Genomic DNA, 23576 nt, shown 5'->3' with positions numbered 1-23576 from the left:
GCCTGGTAAGGCCTCATCTGGAACACCGTATGCAGCTCCAGACACCAGTCTTCAAAAATGGGAATGTGGTTTCTGATTATAGGTAGGCCAGGAAGGGACAGCTATAACTATTGGATATTAAACACAACAAAGGCACAAGTATAAATGGGTACAAACTGGACCTGAATAAATTGAATCAAGAAATTAGGAGATCCCTAACCAGCAGAGCACTGAAATTCCAAGATAGCCCCTCAATAAGGAGGGTGAGTATTGAAAAAAATAGATCTTGTTTCAGGATGGAGATTGGTCTGTTTATGCAAACAGTTGTACAACATAGTTACCCATGGCAGCACAGGGATAGATTTGATAGGGGGTCAGACTTGATGACCTGGGGGTCAGACTTGATGATCTGTTCAGGTACCTTCCAACCCTAGAAACTATGAAAACTAGACAGCTGGGGCCAAATCTGGTTTCATTTTTAAGTGTTACTTTGGCTGTTAAACAGATTTTAGCTCCTATTTCTGTCTATGTAGCATACACCAGAAAGAGAGGCTGGGGCCCTTCCACCTTTTACCTCAAAAGACTAGTAGTTAGGGCACTTGCCAAGGGTGTAGGAGACCCAATTTCTAGGGGGCCCTTATCTAGAGGGAATTTAAAATTGTGTCTCCAACTTTGAGCCTAAATGGTCAAATAATCTGGCCATGGGCTAGACATTACCCATGCCTCTTCTTGAAGCTGTCCCACTGGGTGGCCAAGGGAGAAAGATGTCCAAGGGTCAGGAGAAGTGTAAACTAAAGGAAGCATGCCTCGGTGAGAGGGACATTGCTTAGAAAGGAAGATTACTGTGAGTTTAGCTCTTCCCCTCACCCCACCCCGATCAGATGAAGATTTCCCACTACTATCTATCCATTTGATCCAATTAATTTTAAATGCCAGGTGTTAAAAGCTAACGAGGAGAGTTCTTGGGGTCAGAACCGAGGACTCCCTCTTCTTTCAGAGAAGTGTTCCCATCACTGAATGACACTTCCTCAGACTTGCTTGTTTCCTGACCCAGCACATTTTTATTCTCTTCATTTACCAGTGGGCCAAGTAGAAGAGGAGAGCTGAGATTTCCTATATATGTAATGGCTAACCCATGGCCTGGTAGTTCAAATACTTAACTGGGAAGGGATAGATGCATATCTGTAATCTTCTAGGCAAGGGGAGTCTAGAATCCTGGTCTCGCTTCCAGGATTTTTGCCCAGAGCATTATGCTGTTGAAATAAGATGTGGTAGGGTCCTCTTCCTCCATTCCCCACCCCTCCTGGTTATGAATGGATCTAGTTTGGAAATAGAATCGAAAATAGGCATTTTTGCAGACAAAGGTCAAATAGAATTTGGCTTCTGGTACAAATTGGCACAGCTCTATCAAAATCAGTATAACTTGCACCACATAAGAAGCTGGTGCAATTTTCTAAAAACCCTGGCCAGGCTGTTCAATACTGTGCTTTTATTTTCTTTGGTTTATCCAGCAGCCTGGCTGCCGCTCCATACTCCACCACAGCCCAGGGTGCAGAATCATCAATCATGCCTATGCTGGGTGCCCCAATCCCCAAGCTAGAGAGATATGTTTCCTCTGCTTTGCTGTCTCTGTAACCCTATGTACCTTGTTCTCTTGACTGGCCAATAGCCCAGCTTCAACTAGGGGGGTGGACAGGATCCCCATAACAGCATAATTATAGCCTCATCACCATATTACTTTTCTGAAAGCTGTGAGTTTGAACACCCTTAGGGTAAGGAGAGCCTATAACTCTGTTATTCTATATCCTGGGCAAGTGCTCTAACAAGCAAGATGTTATATAGAACAGGGTTTGGCAAAAAAATGGCCCATGGGCCAGATCTGGCTTGTAAAGAGACTGGATTCAGCCCATGGCAGCTCCAGGAATCAGCTGCATGCTCCAGCCAGGTAGGAGAGGTTGTCTCCCAAGGGTCTTAGTGTTGCTGTGTTAAGTTTTTTGCTTTGCTGCAGCAGAGGCAGCATACACAGGCTCCTCGCACCATCTATTTCTATTTATTCCCTTCTCAGCGTCTGCTGATTGGTCAAGGAGAGGGGTGTAAGGAAGTGGTCTGCAGAAGGTGCTGGGTTACAAAAAGAGGCCCGTGGTGGCAAAAGGTTGCCAACCCTTGATGTAGAATATGCATGCCGCCACCACCACCACCACCTCTTGTTGCTGTATTTTAAAAGACATGCCCGTTGTCTGGACTCCTAGTTCTGGTTTTAACATCCACATGCAGAAAGAGGGTTCATACAGCTCCCCACAGCCCCTCCTAGTGCTGCTGGTGCCCTGCACTCCACCCCCCCCCCCAGTCTCAACAGCCCTCCTGATACCCCTCGCAGTAGCCCCCCAGACCCACAGCCATGCAGACACAGACACTGGCACCCACCCAGCAGGTAAGTGTGTGTGGGGGAAGGGGCAGGGCAGGACAGGGGAAAGGGAAGGTGTTGGGGGAGTAGATCAAGAAGAAGGAAGTGTGCCCCTGTGCCCACTCCCAGGAGCAGGGCTGGTGGGTGAAGGCAGGGGTGCCACTAAGTGGGCCACACATGCCGGCCGGCCGGACAGGACGTTCGCACACGCAGACCACCACTGCAACTCTGCCACTGCGCCTGTGCTACCATCCCATGGCCAACTGCATGGCTTTGTAGGCAAGTGGCACAGGGTGTGGCAACAGCAGTGTGGTGGCAACCACTGTGTGCAGGCCACATAGGTGTTGCCCCACTGGGGGGTGAAATGGGGGGCTTGCATTCAGCAGCATGCTCTGCAGCCAGCTGCACAGCTCTGAGATTGTGTCTGCGTGCAGGGTGGGGGGACTTTGCGGGCAAGCACTGCCACTGAAGAGCCATGCCCATTGCCCCTAGATCCAGGCATGGCTCCGCAGTGGCAGTGGGAGGTTTTAGAGGCAGCGGCTGTCACTGCCACCCCCCCCCATCCTTCACCGTGGCTGCAGAGCTAGCCACGGAGCTGTGCTCTGGCTGCATGCCCACCTCCATCTTCCTCCCCTGGGCAGGTGGCCAGGTGACTTGTGTGGCCTTCGCAAGGTGGGCACCACCACCCTACACCCTGCATCGTTTGCCCTCAAAGTCCCCACAGAGGGGTAGCTCTGCCCTCACCCCCAGCCCTGCTCCCCGCTGCCACGTGCCGCCTGGGGCCAGCAGCACCTCCGGTCCCGCAGCCCGCAGCCATCTTCCCCAGACCTGCCCTGCCCCAAGCCCCGATCACCTCCACGCTCCAAGGGCAAAGGGCAAACCTGAGCCTGAGCCCAAGCCCGAGCCTGGCCTTGGCTGCCAAATCCATGGATTTCTCTGCTAAAAAGGGAAATCTACATTTTCTCTGATAAAAACAGGGAATCTGTGGTTTTCTCCATTTTTCTGTGGGAAAGGAAAACCCCGATCCCTTGTGATGAGGAATAAAATGATACACCATGTTGATGTAATTCCCATGCGGATGGGAAAGAAATGGGCAGGGCAGAGAGCAAGGGTACCTGACCCCTCCCCCTCATTCCCCCCCACTGTAGTAGTGGGGGTGGAGTTCAAGACAACCTACCAATACTTAGCTTTTCTACTCAGAAAAGTATAACGCATATATTATTTTTCTATATCTAGAATCTAATTATTGGAGAGTCATCTTGTATTCAGGGTCATCTTATATTTGAGTAAATACAGTGTTATGTTTGATATGTTATAAGATTTTATAAATCATCTATGTGTATCATCACAATGTCCCTCAGTTCATTAATGCATTGGAATTCACCAGCTGGGATAAGGAGCTCTTTGTTCAATTTTACAGCTTTCAAATTATACACAAGTTAGACTTTTAAACAAGTAATGTTTTCCCCATTTCAGAGGAAGGGACAGCAAAAACTACAGAGCAAGTTTACATAATTTCCGATTTCATGGCCATCGTATCATGCATGCAAAACGTTTGACAATAAATGATAACTTTCATGAAGGTTCTTCCTTTCTCTCTTCTTTCCTTGCTTCCTTTTTTTTTTTTTTTTTTCTCTCAGCAACAGGGTTTCATCATGTTTCTAAAGTTTCAACTAAGTAAGAAAATACGACAGGTTAAAAAGCTATGAGTTACATTCTTTGTTGAAACCTTAGCAAATTAATTCCAAATCACTTTTCTGGAGGAAAGCGTGTACCAGGTACTCAAGTTTGATAATAAGCCCATTCTATGTTCTCTCTGTCACAACCTGTCTCCCAAGATATGGAATCACTTTCTTAAGGGCCACCTTGACTTCTTTATTCCTCAGGGTATAAACTAGGGGATTGAGGGTTGGAGTCACAAGAGTATACAAAGCAGCTACTATCTTGTCCCTGTCAAAGGCATAGCTGGAGGCTGGCCTGATGTAGGTGTAGATAACAGTGGAGTAATAGAGAGACACCACCATGAGGTGAGAAGAGCAGGTAGAGAAAGCTTTTCTTTCCTTCATGTGTCCGGATCTTCATGATGGCTTTGAGAATGAAGCAGTAAGAGATAGACATCAATAGGAAATCCCCCATGGCTAGGAAGATGTCTGCAGTGAAGACCATGATCTCATTGATCTTCCTTGAGGTACAGTAGAGGGCCAGCAGTGGTGGGATCTCACAGAAGAAATGGTTGATAATGTTGGATCCACAGAAAGTCAGCTGCACAATCAAGCCAGTGTTCACCCAAGAATTGGTCACAGCAATTATTGTCACCACAGCGGATAAACTGAAGCACACTCTTTTGTTCATCATTGTGCTGTAATCCAAAGGGTAGCAAATGGCCACATAGCGGCCATAAGCCATAACAGTGAAAAGCACCATCTCAGCACCCAGGCACCGTGTTAAAGAGTAGAGTTGAGCTATGCACCCAGAGAAGGAGATGGTACTTGTGATGGTCACTAGAGTCTCAAGCATCTTGGGCATGATGGTGGTGTTGCAGATGATGTCTACTATAGCCAAGTGGAAGAGAAAGAAGTACGTAGGCTTGTGAAGTCTGGGGCTGGATAGGATTGATGGCAATGATGGCAAGTTTGCCAAGCAAAGCGATGACATAGATGATGAGGAAGAAGAGGATCTGGAGTTGTGGGTGGATGGAGAGGCCCTGCATGATAAATGCAGTCACAGAGCTTTGGTTCTTCATTGCTTCATACTCCAGGAATCTTTGCAGAGGTACGGATTGTTACAACTTCTTTGGGACATCAACAGAATACCTCATGCTGAGATGTTCAATCTTGCCTGTGGGTTTTATATGCACCGTTTTGCTCTGCATCTGTACATGCATAGCTGTGAGGAACATGGAGTTTCTATAGGAAACTCCACAGATGTATGAGCACGCGCACGCACACACATGCATGGCAAAAAATTTAAACTTTCACTTTTTGACAGAATTAAAAGATCCAAACTTTTAAGTTGTAATGAAAAAAATAAAAAAAAAACACCAACACTTTCAAAGGACACAAACAAGTTCAACACACCAAATTCAATTTCAATTTAGAGAACACTAAAATGTTGTATTGGCATTACACGGTTATTACATTTTCCCTGGACGATCATGAGCTGCAAGAAACATGACTTGTTTAACGATATTTATTTTTGGACCCACTTTATAGCTGAGAGAGATTGTAGACAGATATAAGACAAGCTTGTGGAGCAAACTGTCCTTTGGTAACCTGAGGAAAGGAATTTCATTCCCAGAAGCTCTTCTAAGTTATAACAGGTCACCCAACAACACTGTTGATTCAGTAGCAAATATCATCAAACAGATCATCCTTTAAATTTTTTGCCAAAATAAAATTTGCTTATTTCAAGAAAAAAAAATTACATTTTCTGGGAAAAAAAAATATCAATATTCCCAAAGGGGAAAAAACACATGATTTCAGCAAACCTACATTTTCTTAACCATTTTTTTTTCAAGTTGAGATAGTTTAGCCACCTCCACTGACATAGCCTTGAAAATCTTTTAAATACATATTTTAAATAAAAAAAAGTAGGGGTGGGGAGAGGTGGGGCATAATATATTATGTTGGAGATAAAAATATTTTTGTTCCAGGTTTTCTTTGGGAGAGCAGGGAGTTTTGGCTATTTCTTTTTACAAAATAAATAGCTGTTTTTCCTTCCTTTTAAATTTTTATTCTCCAAAACACCCTTTTATATGAGTAAGCATCTTTTTCACAAACAAAAAAGGGGAATCACCTACAATAACATGAGATTATTGAAGTCTCTACTCTCAATCTGTTGATTGAGGCCTGATTTATTTTAACCACTTGGACAAAGGAAGAGTTTCTCAGATAAGGTTTCAAGCAGATTACAGATCCTGTGAAGAGCCTCCTGGGCTTCCATGACAGATACGCATCATTATAAACATTACATTTAAACAACAGTCAATAGTCACAGGACACGTATCCAAAACCCTGGGTATAGCACTGGTCATTTTTTTTTTTCTCACAAACTGTTTTTTGATAATATAGTGGGTTCTCTACTAGATACATATTTTCAGGGAAACTCCTTTTATTTTTTTAATTACAATTTAAAAACTAAGAAAAGAAAAGCCAAATATCAAAGCAAACCAAGTTTTCCAGCTCAAAACTACAGTATTCTTGACTGAAAAATGTTTTTTTTTTCTGTTGTTGTCGGGCCAAAAATGTTGGCTCCATTGCCAGAGGTAATGATGGTTATCTATGGGTTCAGGCCAGCATGTTATGCTTTGCAGCTGTATAAGGGCACTAAGGTGCCTGCTACTGGAAGAGCTGGGAGAACCCCTCAGGTGCCGGTTGCTGAGGCAACTTGTGTGAAATAATGACCCACGCCTGCCTAGCCAGCTGACGAGAAGGGGCAGGGCCTGGCTCCTATAGAAAGCACAGGCAAGAGGCAGTTACTGATGAACAGCTAAGGAGGAGGGAGCTCTCAGCAATGTTACAAAGGAGAGGCCTGAGGAAGGAGCTGCATCAGATACTGCGGAGACAGAAAGGATCCCTGGTAGGATTGGTACACTGATATGGCCGGGTGGCTTCTGTTTAGGTTGAAGCCAGGAGGCTTGTGTTGTGTTGCTGTTTGTTACACGGGTGGTTTGGGTGAGGCTGTTAGGGGATGGAGGAGGCCTCATAGGGGACCCAGTGAGGTTGCAGCATTTGGTGTGCACAGACCCCAGCCCAGAGAGGAGCAGTTGAGAAGCCCCAGAGAAGGGCATTGCTGAGAAGCCCCAGTGCGGGAGTGGTGAGCCCGGAGAGCGGGCGGCTTTACTGAGAAGGCCCCGGAGAGAGCGTGCGGAAAGAGAGAGAGAGAGACGGGACTGTGGAGAGCCTGAGTCCAGAGAGGGCATGAAAACAGAAAGGGGCAGAATAATGTCCGTGTCATCTGCAAGGCTTGGGGCATGGTATTGGGGTGGTAGGAGCCACGCATAGCCCATAAGGCTAGAGAATAGAGGAACTAGAGATAATCGGATAACCGTGGAACAGAAGATGAAAGGCAGCCTCCCTATAATATATAAAGTCGTGGCGGGTGAGAATCGGAGGCTGTTAATTGGCCAAGTGACACAGTAAAGGAGGCGGCAGGGGAAAGCACGGTGACCCTGACTGCCCTTGAGTTACAGTAGCCAAAATATTCTTGATTTTGATATGGGGGAAAAAAATGACAAAAATGTATATTGAACTTCTCCACATTTTCTGTACATAGATGTTAACTGTTTTTTGACCTGATCTCATTTTTGAACAGCACTAATGACAATTAAAATAATGATTATCCAAAGGGCTTCTGGGTCAATGGCACGTAGACATAAGGGAATAAGGGGACCACTCCTGCAAATGCTCACAGCTCAGCAGAGTGTTTACCACCATGCACTTTTGTGGCAGATGCTCAACATCAAAAAAGCAACGTGTTCTAGAAAATGAATTTCCACCCTGAACACTCGAACAAAACCCTCCTCATCTTCACTGAAACGTAAACCAGCCCAGGATTCAGAATCTAATTAAGAACAAGTGAAGTGAAACCAGTGCATTATCTGCAATAATACTGACTTCAGGCATTTGAATATCATGCCACCTCCCCCCAGTTCAGTTATACATTTATGAATGCAGATGTGTGTGCAGGTGTATTTCAAGATCTTTTTCTTTACCTTGAAGATTTCTGATCCTTTAGGTTACACTGGTGCCAGGTTTCTAGGTATTCTTGTTGTAGAGAATGGTAACAAACTTCTTAAAAAATTAAGGCATTTTACAACTGCAAAAGTTAGACTTTAGGCGGGGAAACTGTATCAGTTAGAGGGAGCCATGCATTATAATAACAAGAAGAAAAAAAGTCTTCTGTGCATAGGCATAGAGATTTTGAAAGGCAAAAATTGGAGTTGGATGTCCACACAGAATCCTCAAACATTAGGGCAGGAAGGGACCTCATGAGTCATCTAGTCCACCACCTGGATCAAGCCAGGATTATCCTGGTCTAAAACATCCTGGACAGTCTAATCAGGTTTTTAAAGCTTCTAGAACAGGGGTGGACAAAATGTGGCCCATGCAATGGATACAGCCCGCCAAGCCCTCGGGGCCCCTAAAAAAACTTGGAAAATTAATACTTATCTGCCCCTGGCTGCCTGTCATGCAGCCCTCAATGGCTTGCCACAACTCAATAAGCGGCCCTCAGCCTGAAATAATTGCCCACCCCTGTTCTAGAATAACCCTTATTGACAACTACCAGGCAAAGCCCCTGAACCAAGAAAAAAAACACCCTTTAAGTTGCACAGGGAAAAAGGGGAGGAGGCTACTGTCAGCATCTTGCTAGTGGAGGGAGATGAAGTAATAATGTTAATAGTCGTAGTAGTAGTAGTAACAACACCACTACCAACAACAACAATAATGAATAATAATATGTAACTATATTTAGGACAGAGCCACAAGACAAAGGTGTTCTAATGAAACTCAATGGCAAAAGGCTCATTGACTTGCACTTGATCCAGTTCTCTGCTTACCAGTACATTAAGTAGCACAGGGATTTAGCCATGATATAAATGCTCTCAGATTCTTTCTGCTCTGGTTCAGTGGCACAAAGGAAGATTCTGCAAAATCATACTTAAAAAATAAAACAAAACACCAACTGTTGATTATATAAATGTACTACTACTACAAATGCTGCTGCTACAACAAATGCTACTACTACAACTACTTGTACTGCTACTACTAAGATAGGATTGTTTTCATCCTAAGCTCTGCCTCGCAATGTCTACTACATCCATGAAACTGAAAAAGTTCATCTGCAGAATACATAGGGTATCTTGTTAGACTAAGAAAAATATCCAGAGTGATATATGAATGGTCATGGGATTTTTTTTTTCCTCCAGAGGAATTGGCAATAATTGTTCCATAGTGGACCCTGAAGGGGGAAAGAAGAAGAAAAAAAAAAAAAAAAAGGCTGTTTTGACTCGGTGATCTAAAAAGTAATATAATTTATGATACTTTTTGGCCTTTTTTAATTCTTTTCACTCTTTCCTGGCCCTAGGCTTCAGAGTACTTTAACTATAAAATGTGAGTGACACCCTCTATCCTTGATAAAGAAAACTGGGGAGGGGAGGGGATGGGAAGGGGAAGAAGCCAGTTGGCTGAGCCATGTTGCTTTCCAAAATACAGGGCTGACATAATAGTATGAAATGAGTTGAGTATTAGAGAACATTTGATTTGGGGTGAACAACTGGCATACGTGTACAGTCTTATTGCTTATTGACACTAAGGTCCAAAATTTGCAAACCGTTTATGCCTAAACCAGAGGTAGGGCAGGAAAGTAGCACTTACAGTGTGCATTCATTTTTCCCCTCACTATTAGCCTGCCTGAACGCAGCACTACTAGTTAGCCTTTCAAGAGTGCCACATGGATGTAGGTAATTATATTGCATCCAGTTTAGATGGCCATCTATCCAGAGCACTGTCATGATAATGGGCCTTGCTGCTTGGCATGGTACGTTTACTGTGTAGACAATACAGAGGATTTAGGCTCTTAACTCTTCCCCTGATAAAGGCCTGGGCTGGGGCTGGGGCTGGGGCTGGGGCTGCTGCCACTGCCTCTGCCACTAACTGCTACTGCCACTGCCTCATCAGGCCTGGGGCTTGGGTTGGAGCTACTATGTGCTCTAAGCCCCAGGCCAGAGCTGGACGCAGAGCCACGAGGTGGCATGAGTGACAGTTGGTGGGTGGGGTAGGCATCTGGGGTATAAGCACTGCTGTTGGGGGGCAAGTGATTGGAGGGGGCAAACAGCAGGAGGAGAGCAGGTGGGGAGGAGACTCAGTGGGCAGCAGCTGGCAGGAAGGGCAGACAGCTAGGGGGCAATAAGTGGGCACTTTGTTTCATTGATACTTTAGGGTATAGACAGATGTAATATTTTTTTTGTTCTGTAGGTGCCCTTCAAGCACTACAGAAGGTGCAGTAAAAAACCCAACAAAACTTTTCTGCCTCACAAATAACCCTGAAAAAAACACTGACCACTATGAAGAACTTCCATTTGGAGCACTATGTGTCTCCTTTACACTGCCCAGGAGAGAACAATAGGGAATTAGTCAGTCTTCCAGTATCCCGCAATGCTTTACTTCCAACCAGGTGGAGCTCTGAGGAGTCACCTTGTGACATACTTCAAACTCCACCCAGACGTTACAGGCCTCAGCCAATAAGTGACCTCACTAATTTACCACCAGGTCTGAAGGCTCACCACCCCTCATTTTTCTGGTTGTTCACCCCAAAGACTTGGCCCCAACTCTAATGCAACGTTGTGGAGGGCCCTTTCAAGTATGGCAAAGGTGGTCTGCTTCCAAAATGCAAGCACCACCATCCTCTGCTGTGTTCACTAAGCAGTCAGTTAACTAGCAGTGAAAAGAGACAATGACCACCTTGCAATCAGGAGATGAAGTACACCTGGTGCTTCCTGAGGATGAGCCACTGCTCACACAACCATGCTTGGCAAGAGTGCTGAGCTGGGGCCAAGGTGCTGCGTGTGTGGGATAGGGAGACCTGCTCTATAAGCACACACCCTTTGAGACCCCCAGGCACAGGTAAAGTTGCAGCTATTATGAGAAGTTGGCCCATCTACTGGCTGGGGGTGAGTTGACAGAGTCCTAATTGATGCTAAAGTGAACTCTGGGACCACTGACAATGCATTGAGCTCAGCTCAGGAGGAGCAAGGAGACCCCCCCGGTTCCCACTGCTGTTATAAACCAAAGATAACCCACAAAAGGATCAGGGTGCCTTTTAGGAGTTCATCCTTCCATTCAGGAGTGGTACTCATATGGTTTATGAGCCGTGTAGATGTGACAGCTCCTACGTCACTGGCACCAACCATACCAGCACATCCCAACATTTGCTGGGATGGCAGCAAAGGAGTGAAGCAATGATCCTCCAGTTTGGTGGCAGGACATATTATTGGTCACAGCATTATATTAAAGGTAAGAGTAATATTAGTTGCATCAGTTTTTAATTTGGAAAGAATACTTAGAAGTTATGATGATGATCATCATCATCACTGTCACCATCTTCAACTTACTTTATTTCATTTTCACAATTACCATACCATGGAGAATCTGATCTGTTCTCAGTCACTGCAGTCTTAAAGTCAGTCCTTACAATTAGTCTTTTTCTCATGTCTTACCTGTTGCTGCCATCTAATGACTCTGCCATGTAAGGCAAGACTTTCTTTAACATTGAGAAGCAAGGATTTTTGTGGGAGATCTCTCTTACTGGACCGACTGAATGGGTGGGATAGACTTAGACAAGCTTTTGAATGTCTTCTTCAGGTCCTGATATTACACATTTTCTAGGCTTTTTGTTGTTTTCCTATATCTCACTTCCCAAAAAACCTATTTTTCACTCCAGATTGCTAAATACCAAGGGTTCATTAACCACATTGTAAAGCAAACAACCATCCTTGATTTTTCTGGACCGTCTCAGATTTGGGGTGTACCCCTGAAGAATTACTGGAGTGGAATTTTTGTCCTCTATGTTGAACACGGGTCCTGAGCCGGTGCAAGGTGAAGTTCTGATGATGCTGTTACCAGCCCTGAAGCAAGTGCCGTCCATTTCAGGGATGCTGATAAATGTCTGCAGGGCTTCCAGGATTATACTTCCTGAATCTCAGTTGATTTACCAAACTGATGCATTCAAAATTTGAACAAACTCTTATGCTAGATTGTTTCCCTTTCTATATCTAGAGAGGCAGTTTTCTATCTACCTATTTGGCTGGTTTTGGTCTCTGCTTGACACTTTGGCTCCATAAACCTGACTGAATGGACTTACGAATTAGGCCTGTGTGCAGCAGCAAGTATTTGATTCAGGTTTGGCTGATTCAGAGGGACAGTGATTCAGCTGGGTGATTTGAGTCACTGTCCCAATTCGATTTGGCGCCGATTCAGAGATTCGGCCATAGACTAAACAGGCAGCAGTCCTTGACCACACTGGACACAGCTTCCTCCAGCTGGTAAGCCTGTTGTGGTGGGAGGAGAGGGAAGAGGTGTGGGGCAGGGGCAGATCTCACGTGCCCGTGCCCCGACTGAGTGAGCAGCAGCAGGGCATGTAGTGGGTGTGTGCAACCAGATTAGGGAGGGGCTGGTGGCAGGGGCTATGGGGAATTTTAGGGTGGCTGCAGCCCCCCAAGTCCCTCGCTCCACTGTGCTCTGTGGGATAGGTGGAGCCAGGGCTGTGCTCCAGGCTGCAGCTGGGGCTAGCTGCCCAGAACACAGCCCCAGCTCCACCTGCCCCGTGGAGTGCAGCCTGGTGGCGGGCGGCTGGGTCTAGCCTACTAGAGCACAGCCTGGCTCAGCCTGCCCCGTGCAGATCCAGGGGCACAGACCTGCTCTCATGCCCTCCTGGACCAGCAGCTTGCAGTGGCAGGAACCCCCATCCCCGAGTCCTGTGCCCCACACTGCCCTGGCTGGGCAGCTTGTCCCAGCCCCAATCCCTCCTTCATTGGGACAAGTCCTCAACCACACTGGACACAGCTGCCTCCAGCTGGTAAGTCTGTTGTGGTGGGTGGAGCAGGGAGGGAAGAGGCGCGCAGGAGCATATCAACACCCTCTGCCCACCACAACAGACTTAGCAGCTGGAGGCAGCTGTGTCCAGCATGGTCGAGGACTGCTGCCTGGTTTGTCTATGGCTGAATATCCGAAATGGTGCTGAATTTCTCCAAATCGATTCGGAGGCTTCCAATTCAATTTGGACCTTTGAATGGATCTCCCAACTTGATTCGGAGATTCAGCTGCTGAGTCAGGCCAAATCTACTCCAAATTGAATTGGCTACCAAAGCTTCACACAGCCCTACTATGCATGTAGGTAGCTGAGTAAGTTCTTGGAGAAAGCAATGGGAGGGGGGAAGAGGACCTTTCCATATTTTGCCCTAATAACTAAATTAAAAATGTTGAAATCATCCATCTGGACCCACAGCAAGACGCCTTTATATTTTTGGCTACAGCAGACCTATTACGAACTACATTTCACCTAGGAAGCAAGAGATCTGGGTTCATTCTCAAATACCTGAACTCTAAGGGCCCCCTTGCCTAGAAGGGATGTGAATGTACAGCACACACTTTCCTCCACATGGTGCTCGAACTATCATGCCACAAGACAGGCATTAGCCAAGGCCCTCTCCAGCACACTTTTTGAAGCTAAGATCAAGCCCCTTGCCTTTAATAGCCATTGGATAAAATGCATGGTAGGAAGCATAATGGGAACACTTCTTTCCCATTGCAAGCAAGGGTTCTGATTACACATGAAGGACTATTCCTTCCCAGGCCACCATCTTTCTCACTTAGATGCACACTTTCACATTTGCTCTCTTTCGACAGGGCCCACATAGCTCTCAGTCTCAGTTACCCAGCTTACTGGGGCCAGCTTCAAAAGGAGAGACGGAGAGTCCCCTGGAAAATGCCTGATGTGTAATTACTAAAGTGCTATATGAGAAGTTAGGTTTATGTGGGTTCAAACCTCATCTGGGCTGTGAGGCTTTAAACCTGTCTCTGGCTTCCATTTTCAAGTCCATTCCTTGGTGTTGCTATATCTCTGTGGGTAGTGAAAGGCTTCCATTTTCTGTGGCATCTGGTTACTCCATAAACAGTATTATATATAACTTCATATAATTTTTTTCTAGATATTTGTATAGCCCTCCTCACCCTAGTGTTTGCTGCCTTCTGTGTCACGGCACCCTACAAGTTTAGCTTATGCTATTTTACACAAGAAGAAACTGAGGCACAAGATTTGAGAGAGATTAAGATTTGAGTTTGAGTCTAGTGAACAATTATAGTGGAAGATTATGACTTTATTTGAGCTACACATATCCAGGCCATGTGGCCTTTTAGACTTTAGTACATTTATGGCTTTTATCCATCTATCTTCTATGGCTTTTGACCATGTATATACTGGAGCTATTGATTCCAATAGTGCTAGGACTGATTCACATCTTTAAATGAGATATTTCAAGGCTGCCTAAATATATTTGAGATTTGGATCTAAATGCCTTGGAATCTTAATTTGCATTCCAAAAAATGAATTCAGCCTAGATTTTTAAGAGATTTCTGCACCTAAAGGTGCTTTTAGAAGCACTTACACCAGTCAAGTTACCTAATTCCCTTTGATTTTTGTGAAGCCTAAGATACTTGAGCACCACATTTCTAATAAATGTATTTTGACTCTTGCTTTTAATGGTTGTTGGACAGCTTTCATTCCCAGGGAGTTCCTTGAGAAATGCATGTGTGTGTCTATTTTATATACGGTATATCTAGAATAGCTCTGAGCCTCCTAATAACTCTGAAATTATGACTCGTCCTCATTCATCACTCACACCACAAGTATCTTTCCCATTCTAGAGCAATAGCTGCTTCCATCCAGTTTCTATTCAAGTTGCTTATGTATCATTTCTTACCCTTTGCTGCCATCTGGGGATCCTTCAAGGCAAGAAAAATATGCTTGATATTATCTATATTTTTTTCAGTCTTTTGTCTGTACTATTTATCTATGATCAGTTCCCCAAAGCTTCCAGTTGATCTGTCCACATCCCAGACTACTGGGAGCTCACTACCCACTTGGAGTCAGGAACGTTTCCTAGTGTTACCGCATCCAAGAGTTTTGCTTTATTCTCATTAATTCATCATCAAACACAGCATGTAGACCCAAATCCTGGTAACCCTGATCTCGAAGGAAAACTAGCTCTGATTTCAGTGGGATAAGGTTTTGAGGTCATTGTTTGGGGCTGCAATTTTCTCTAGGTATCAAAGTACTTCCCATCGCAGGTATCTCTATAAACAGTGATACATTTAACTGCGCATCATTCATAAGACGTGGGAAACATCTTCACTAGGTAGCTACATAGGCTTCCTCCCCTGCAATATCTATGAACTATATTGTCACAACATTGTGTTATGGTAAAGTGATGCTGCTGTCCCTTTTCATAGACGGAGAAACTGAGGCACAGGCAGATTAAGGGACTCCTGAAAAAGACGAATGGAACTAGAAAGATTTTAATCAGTTGGTGATGAGGCCTATTGCCTCTACAGAAGCCAAATCTATCTATACCATATGCAGACGTGACTCCACTGATTGCAGTGCAGTTGGGTCTGATTTGCATCCACTGTGGACTTGGCCCATTGATCACAATTTGGCATGGCCAATTTAGACCAGCTAGGGATCTGCCTTGCAGCCATTAAAGTCAAATGTGGTCATAACTACTTAAGGGGTCAGAGTACATACTTTCTATTCATTTTAATTGGAAAACATCAACCTGTGCATCATGTTCTGAGATAGTATTATAACCATTGAATTAAAACAAATAGAGTAAGCTCAGTAGGATGGCACTCTGGCTGAGCAGCTATGCAGCAAAACAGGATCTCCCAGGTACACATATCATGATGGGCAGGTCACTAAGGTGAGGAGGGCTATGCAAATATCTGGAAAAAAATATGTGAAGTTATACATAATAACTTTTATGGAGTAATGAGATGCCACAGAAAATGGAAGACTTTCACTACGCACAGAGATACAGCAACACCAAAGAATGGCTCCAAAATGTTATCCCACTGATATCAAAGTCCAAATGCACCAGGGATTTCTGCATTGCCACAGAAAAGAAACAAGTAGCCGGTGCTGGAGGAGGACCTGGCTATCTTTAATACCAGACCAAGCCAAGGGGTATGCGGCTATCTTTAAGGCCACGTTTCTAGTGACTAGGGCACTTTTTGAGAGAATGGGAGACCCAGATTATAGCCCATTGCAAGACAGAACACACTTTAGGAATTAACCTGCCTCTTTTAGTACTCTTCACTTAAAAATGATACCCCCTACTTCACTCCCTCCCCAAGCAGCCAAGAGGGAGATACATAGGAACAGACCAAGCCAAGGGATATGTGGCTGTGCTAGATAGGTATGCTCCCTTCCCGCCCCCCACGAAAAAGAGGACCTTTGGATTTAGCCTTGGACATTACTCCAAGTGGACAGAAACATCTCCACTTTTTTTTCTTTCTTCCCCTTTCCCCAGTTCCCAAATGAACAGGAAAATAGGAAAAGGGCCAGCTTCAAGAAGAAGCCTGGAAAGAGGCCTGGGCAGTTAGAACTAGCAAGTGGGACTATCTAGTTTGTGATAGCCAGTCATGCAGACCACGTGGTACTACTCTTTTCCTACCTTACAGCAACCCATAACTACTGTGGCAAGGTACGGTTTGTGCCTGCCACTTTAAGGGCCTGAGCCCAGCAGCCAGCAGGTGCCTGATTAGGGCAGCCATTTTGGAATCAGGGCTGCCTATATAAGCAGGACAACACTGTCTGACTGCAAGGCTGCTGGTATTAACTGGAGGTAAGAACAGGACCTGTAGGGGTTGGTTTATGAGGCTCCTGGGTCTGGGCATGACCTAAAATTGCACCCTGCCAGGAGCGGGTGGCCTGCTGGGGTTCTTAGTGGTGCAGGAGCTCCTAGGAAGCGCCAGGCCAGTTATCACCCTAGTGAAAGGTGGATTGGGGTGCCTTAACCCTAGCTCCCACCTTCGGGTGGGTCAGGTGACACCGGAGGTAGTGGGGTTAGGCACAGCTGCAGCCACCTGAGCCTTATGGGATACAAGACCCCAAGGGAGGAGAGTGGGGGCCAGGCACAGCTGTGGCCACCTGAGCCCTATGGGGTAAAAGACCCTGAGGAGGGAGAGTGAGGACCAGGCATGGCTATAGCCACCTGAGCCCACTGGAGAGTGAAGGGGGTGGTGTGGAGCCCTGAGTGAAGGGGGTAGAGATGGGGAGCCCCAGTGAAAGGAGAGAGGAACCAGAGGGCTGAGGGCCCAGTACATATACAGACACTTGGCATTACCCTGAAAGGGGCAAGAGTATGCTTAGACCTGGTCAGGTAATTGGCTGGCCACTACCCTGGTGAAGGTTGTGGGAGAGGCCCAACAGATAGTATGTCTGCCACCCTAGGAATAGACTACTAAGCCTGTGGCCAAAGGGTGCCCGCTCCAAGAGGGAGTAAGGTGGCATAAGTTGTCGAAGCAAGAAAGAGACCCTGTGAGAGAGGGTGGAGTGAGCGAGGCCCGAGACAAGCGGGCAGCATGCCCAGAGGCAGGTGGGAAGCTAGCTGCGGCTAGCAGGGATGCCCACCTTGCTACAAATGCCATGGAGAACGCAACATGAGATCAAAATATTACTTTTGTAGCACGCTGTTTTATCTTGAATAAAAATTGTACCCCTTTGTTTTCCCCAAAAAACAAATGGACAGTTTTAGGAGGTGCCAAGGTCTTAACTGAGTCATGGTCAAAATGGTAAAATTGTAATGCATGTAGCTAAAGTTAAGTAAACAGCTTGATTTCCCAGATAGATGTCAGAATTTTTTGGAATGTCTCATCCGCTCCACTCCTTTCATAACTGTTCGTTTGGGGTTTTTTTTATGGCTGTCACATATGTCTCAAAATGCTCTCTTACTGTTTTACATGTGGGGCACAGAGTGGGACAGGTGAAAAATTGTAAAGCTCTTCAAGTCTCAGATAGTCAAAAGTATTTAGGCAGCTAATTTCTGATTTCACCCAAAATGAGGAGACTAAATACTCTTCATCACCTTGGCCTAAAGCAGTGGTTTTCAGTTTTTTATATGTAGATCCCTAAAACTTTTCAAATGGACGTGCTGACCCCTTTGAAAATGTTAAATGGAGCTGCTGATCCCTTTGAGTTGTAAGTGTGAGTATTCACATACTTCTGATTGATCATAGTCATCTTTCGCAGGTCCCTTAGACCCCGCCGACCCCCAGGGGTTCGCAGATCACAGGCTGAAAACTAGTGGTTTAGGGGATTGAATTATGGTTGAATTATCAAAAGTGACTTAGGACCAGATTTTAAAGATAGGTATAGGTAGGTGCCAATGGGGTTCAGAGGCACCTAAAGTGAGGTGCCTGACTCCAATCTGAATGAATAGAAATAGAAGCTTGAGAACTGTTAGTCCATGAGAAAATCTCAGTTTAAATATCTCAATTTGTTCTAGTGATGCAGTGCTACAGACCTCCTCCCCGCCCCCCTTTCCACTGCCTATGGGTAGTTTCCTCATTGTATGCAACTGTTGTTATTACTATTACCATTGAGTACTACTATTACTATTATTTAATCTGAATTTACAAGCATGTAACCAAGACTAGAAGACCCAGTCCTGCCCCAATCCTGGCCTGTCCAGCCAGCTGAAGGAGGCAGGGACTCAACAACAATAGTGAAGCTCCATCCATGCCAGGTCTGGCCTACCAAGAACCAAGCAGGGCAGTTCTGCAAGATTTGCTAAGGCTATGCACAATGTCACTGCTGGAGTAATGGCAGTTCACAAATGAGCAAGATCTGTATGTCCATATATCAGAGTTTCCATGCCAGAGGCACTTCTAAACATACATAGTCACATATATGAATACACTAAACTCAGCTTATGTGTTTCAAGTCTTCCTTGTGCTGGAGAGAAATCAGTTTGTTAAGCTGTGTGGTAGGGGAAAAAAACTCCCCTGTGCTTCTGAGGCTGAGTGTTATACTCTGTGGGTGCATGTACACATGAACTTGATTTGAAACCATAAACTCTAGCACAGTTTGCTTTTGGGCTCAACATTTATACGTGTGCCTTGGAGCACAGCATGTTGAGCAGGGGCAAAGCAGCCCTGGCTGGCAAAGGGCTTGGGGGGTCAGCCTGGGGCTGCAACCCAGCTCAACATGTTGTGGAGGGGCTGGCCAGGTCATGAGGGAGCTCCAGGACAGGGCTAGTTGACAGGCAGCCATGCACTGTAACACCCTCATAGATTCCTAGATGTTAGGGTCGGAAAGGACCTCAATAGATCATCGAGTACAACCCCCTGCATAGGCAGGAAAGAGTGCTGGGTTTAGATGACCCAAGCTAGATGCCTATCTAACCTCCTCTTGAAGACTCCCAGGGTAGGGGGGAGCACCACCTCCTTTGGGAGCCCATTCCAGACCTTGGCCCCTCTAAATGTGAAGAAGTTCTTCCTAATGTCCAATCTAAATCTGCTCTCTGCTAGCTTGTGGCCATTATTTCTTGTAACCCCTGGTGGTGCCTTGGTGAATAAATACTCACCAATTCTCTTCTGTGCCCCCGTGATGAACTTATAGGCAGCCACAAGGTTGCCTCTCAACCTTTCTTGTGGAGGCTATAAAGGTCCAGGTTCTCTAGTCTCTCCTCATAGGGCTTGGCCTGCAAGATATTAACCATACGAGTGGCCCTTCTCTGGATCCTCTCCAGGTTATCCACATATCTCTTGAAGTGCGGTGCCCAGAATTACATGCAGTACTCGAACTGCGGTCTGACCAGCGCCCGATAGAGGAGAAGTATCACCTCCTTGGACCTATTCGTCATGCATCTGCTGATGCACGATAAAGTGCCGTTAGCTTTTCTGATGTCTTCGTCACACTGCCGACTCATGTTCATCTTGGAGTCCCCTAGGACTCCAAGATCCCTTTCTGCTTCTGTGCCACCAAGCAGGTCATTTCCTAGGCAGTAAGTATGCTGGACATTTTTCCTCCCTAGGTGCAGCACTTTGCATTTCTCCTTGTTGAATTGCATTCTGTTGTTTTCTGCCCATTTGCCCAACCTGTTCAGGTCTGCTTGTAGCTGTCCCCTGCCCTCCGGCGTGTCCACTTCTCCCCACAGTTTTGTGTCATCCGCAAACTTGGACAGAGTAAACTTCACTCCCTCGTCCAAGTCGCTGATGAAGACATTGAAGAGTATTGGTCCAAGGACCGAGCCCTGCGGGACCCCACTTCCCACACCCATCCAGGTCGATACCAACCCATCCACTATGACTCTCTGGGTGCGACCCTCCAGCAAATTTGCCACCCACCAGACTGTGTAGTCGTCCAAGTCACAGCCTCTTAACTTGTTCACCAGTATGGGGTGGGATACCATATCGAAGGCCTTCCTGAAGTCTAAGTATCTGACATCCACCCCTCCTCCTGTATCCAAACGTTTTGTAACCTGGTCATAAAAAGAGACTAGATTAGTCAGGCACGATCTGCCTGATACGAACCCAGGTTTCCCCTCAGCATAATTTGTCCTGCTGGGCTCTCACAAATGTGAGCCTTGATAATTTTTTCAAAGACTCTGCCAAGGATGGAGGTGAGACTGACTGGCCTATAGTTGCCTGGGTCCTCCTTCCTCCCCTTCTTGAAAATGGGGACCACATTGGCCCTTTTCCAGTCCTCCGGGTCTTGGCCCGTGCGCCACGAGCGTTCAAATATTCCTGCCAGTGGCTGTGCAATGACGTCAGCCAGTGCCATCAGTACCCTCGGATGAAGCTCATCCAGGCCTGCCGACCTAAAGGTATCCAGTTACTCCAAGTGACTCTGCACCATCTCAGGGTCTATGCATGCTTTTCTGGCACCTTGCTGCTGCCTCTACAATCCCAGTGAGAGACTTGTCTTGCCCCTCGCTTAGGAACACTGAGGCAAATAACTCTTTGAGCAGTTTAGCCTTGCCCCTTTGTCCATCACCAATTGCTTCTGCCCATTTAGGAATAGGTGTCCTATTCCTCCCTGGGCCTTCCTTCCCTATATATCTAAAAAACAATTTTGTGTTATTCTTAACTTGGGATGCCATCCTTAGCTCCATTGCAGCTTTGGCCCGTCTAACTGCCTCCCTACAAGCGTGAGCAGTGGAGGTATACTCCTCTTTGGTAATCTCTCCCTGTTTCCACTTTTTATGTGCCCCCCTTTTGGCCCGTAGGCTGCCCTGGATTCCTCTGGTCAGCCAAAGAAGCCTCCTGGCCCCTTTCCCTCTTTTTCTTCGCATCGGGATTGTCTCCCTTTGTGCCTGAAGGATCATTTCCTTAAGGCACAGCCGCCCTTCCTGGGCTCCCATCTCTTCAAAACTCCTACTCTGCAATGCATCCTTGATTAATCACCCGAGTTCATTGAAATCAGCTTTCCTAAAGTCTAGCACTTTCACCCTACTAGTTACCTTACCCACTCAATGTCTTCTGATTAATTCTATTATTTGGTGATCACTGTCCCCCAGATGACCACCGATTTGTAGGTCCCCTACCATATCATCCCCCGTTGCCAATACCAGGTCCAGTAAGGCATTCTCCCTAGTGGGACCTTGTACCTCCTGCGTCAGGTGGAGGTCCTGTACACAGGATAGGAAACTGCGTGAACGGTGGGACTTTGCTGTCTGCGTCTCCCAGCAGATGTCTGGGTAGTTTAGGTCCCCCATGACTACCGCCTCCCTAGCTTTTATGGTCTCCTAGAGCTGCCTCAGGAGCCCTGAATCTAGTTCCTCCCCTTGGTGTGGCAGTCTGTAGCAGGCCCCTACTATCAAATCCCTTTCTCCTTGCCCCCCATGTAACCTAACCCACAATCCTTCTACTTTCTCATCCTTCGATTCCGTCTTGATGATGGTCCATGTATACTGCTCATTGACATAGAGCACAACCCCTCCCCCTTTCTTCCCCACCCTGTCCTTTCCTCATGCCCCAGCCAGCCCCTTCAGCATCTACACATGTATTGCTGTGGAGTGACTCCTCCATAGGATAGTACTTATGTCTGGCAGTACTGTCCTGCAGAAGAGTTAATGAGTTTACTTTGACCTAATAGCACAACACACATAGACATTGACAGTTTACTGCAGAGCTAATTAGTCTTCTCTGCAGTAAATGCTTTGTGTAGACATGCTCTGTGCATGTGCAGTGTGTATATTCATATATGTGTATACATGTGTGTGTTCCTGCTGCTTGCACTGGAATAAATTATATCATTTATATAACGCTGTGTGTGTATACATATGTTCCTATGTGTACCCAATTCTATTCTGCTATTCTTCCAGTTGTGCATTTGTTTCAGGGTACCCAAGAATATGCATGGTATATCCCTTCAACATGCTTCTGGAGAAAATCCTGGTGATCTTCAAAAAGCATCTAGATGCCCACCTTGCTGGGGTCATCTGGTCCCAGAAGTCTTTCCTAGATGTGCATGGGGGCTGGACCTGATGATCAGTAAGGTCCCTTCCAGCCCCTAACAATGATAAAAAATGGGATCTTTTATGTGCGCTGTGCACGCATGCATGTGTCTGCTGCCCTCTGTTAGTGGAAAATGTCCAGCTGCATGTGGGTGCGTCATGTGAGCAGCAAGATATAGATGCTGAGCCTATTCAAGATGTGCATGTAGTTAGCTGCCTCTGTCTGGAAGGAATGATATTGTTCCGTGTGTGATCAAGTGTGCACTGCCGCCTCCTGGAAGGACTGATGCTGCATTTGTAGCACTGTGTGGGCATGCACTGTCATTTCCTGGAGGGAATGATACTGCTCACTATGTATATGGAGATGGGAAACAGGCATTCATGCTGGATGAAGAAACTTTAGCCCAGCCTCAGTCCTGGCTGAGGAGGGCAGCTCCACACAGGCTGGGTATTAGCCGCAACTCTGGTCTGGCCTAATATGTGCTGTGCTGGGGAAGTTCAAGAGGGGGACTACAATGTCAGCCTGAAATGTGAGGCCTGGAATAGCAGGCACGTCTGCAAGTCACAATAAGGGCGCAGAGAGAGAGAGAGAGAGAGAGAGAGAGTGTCGGGGGTGGAAGTGGGGAATACAGTCTGGGTCCAGGTGAATTATCAGTCATGTGTCTAAGGCAGGAAACATAAGAGAGATACGTGACTCCTTACTAAAATGCATTAACACAAATAGGAATTGGGTCCAGGACAGGTGGTTGCTGGTGGCTGCTAACCAAACTGCAATGAGGACCGGGCTTCTGACATTTGGGATGTACAGATCTTAGAAAAAACTGGGCAGGGAAAATCCAGTCCTAAGGTAGCAGAGTGGGCAAAGCAGGATTGAAGGGATTGTTAAGGCTGGAAAGGCTTGGGGCTAGGGAGAGTAAGCGTGTTAAAGTCAGGAATAAGAGATGTTTTCAGAGCTGGTGATGGGAGAGCCCAGGTCTGGGGAGAAAGAGGGGCTGCAGGTAATAGTAAGTAAAATTTCCAGAGCTGTGTGGGGAGAGGGCCTAGGAGCTTTATAGCAGGCTCTGTAGGTTATGTTTAATGCACATTGGCAGAGCTATGGGTGTATGTGCATGCACAACTGTTTGGGAGCCCAGTGTTGGGTAGCAGGGAGGCCTACAGGTCATGCATGTGGCTCCT

At 46.1% G+C, this 23576-nt stretch overlaps 1 pseudogene; it reads right to left on the bottom strand.

Moving 5' to 3' along the window:
* Positions 1-4187: 4187 nt before the first annotated feature.
* On the bottom strand, positions 4188-5144 carry LOC132245901 (olfactory receptor 13G1-like; annotated as a pseudogene).
* Positions 5145-23576: the final 18432 nt, after the last annotated feature.

The sequence above is a fragment of the Alligator mississippiensis genome, chromosome 15 (assembly GCF_030867095.1).
Source record: "Alligator mississippiensis isolate rAllMis1 chromosome 15, rAllMis1, whole genome shotgun sequence".
In the NCBI taxonomy this organism is placed as follows: Eukaryota; Metazoa; Chordata; order Crocodylia; family Alligatoridae; genus Alligator; species Alligator mississippiensis.
This window is presented reverse-complemented; position numbering and strand designations above follow the sequence as displayed.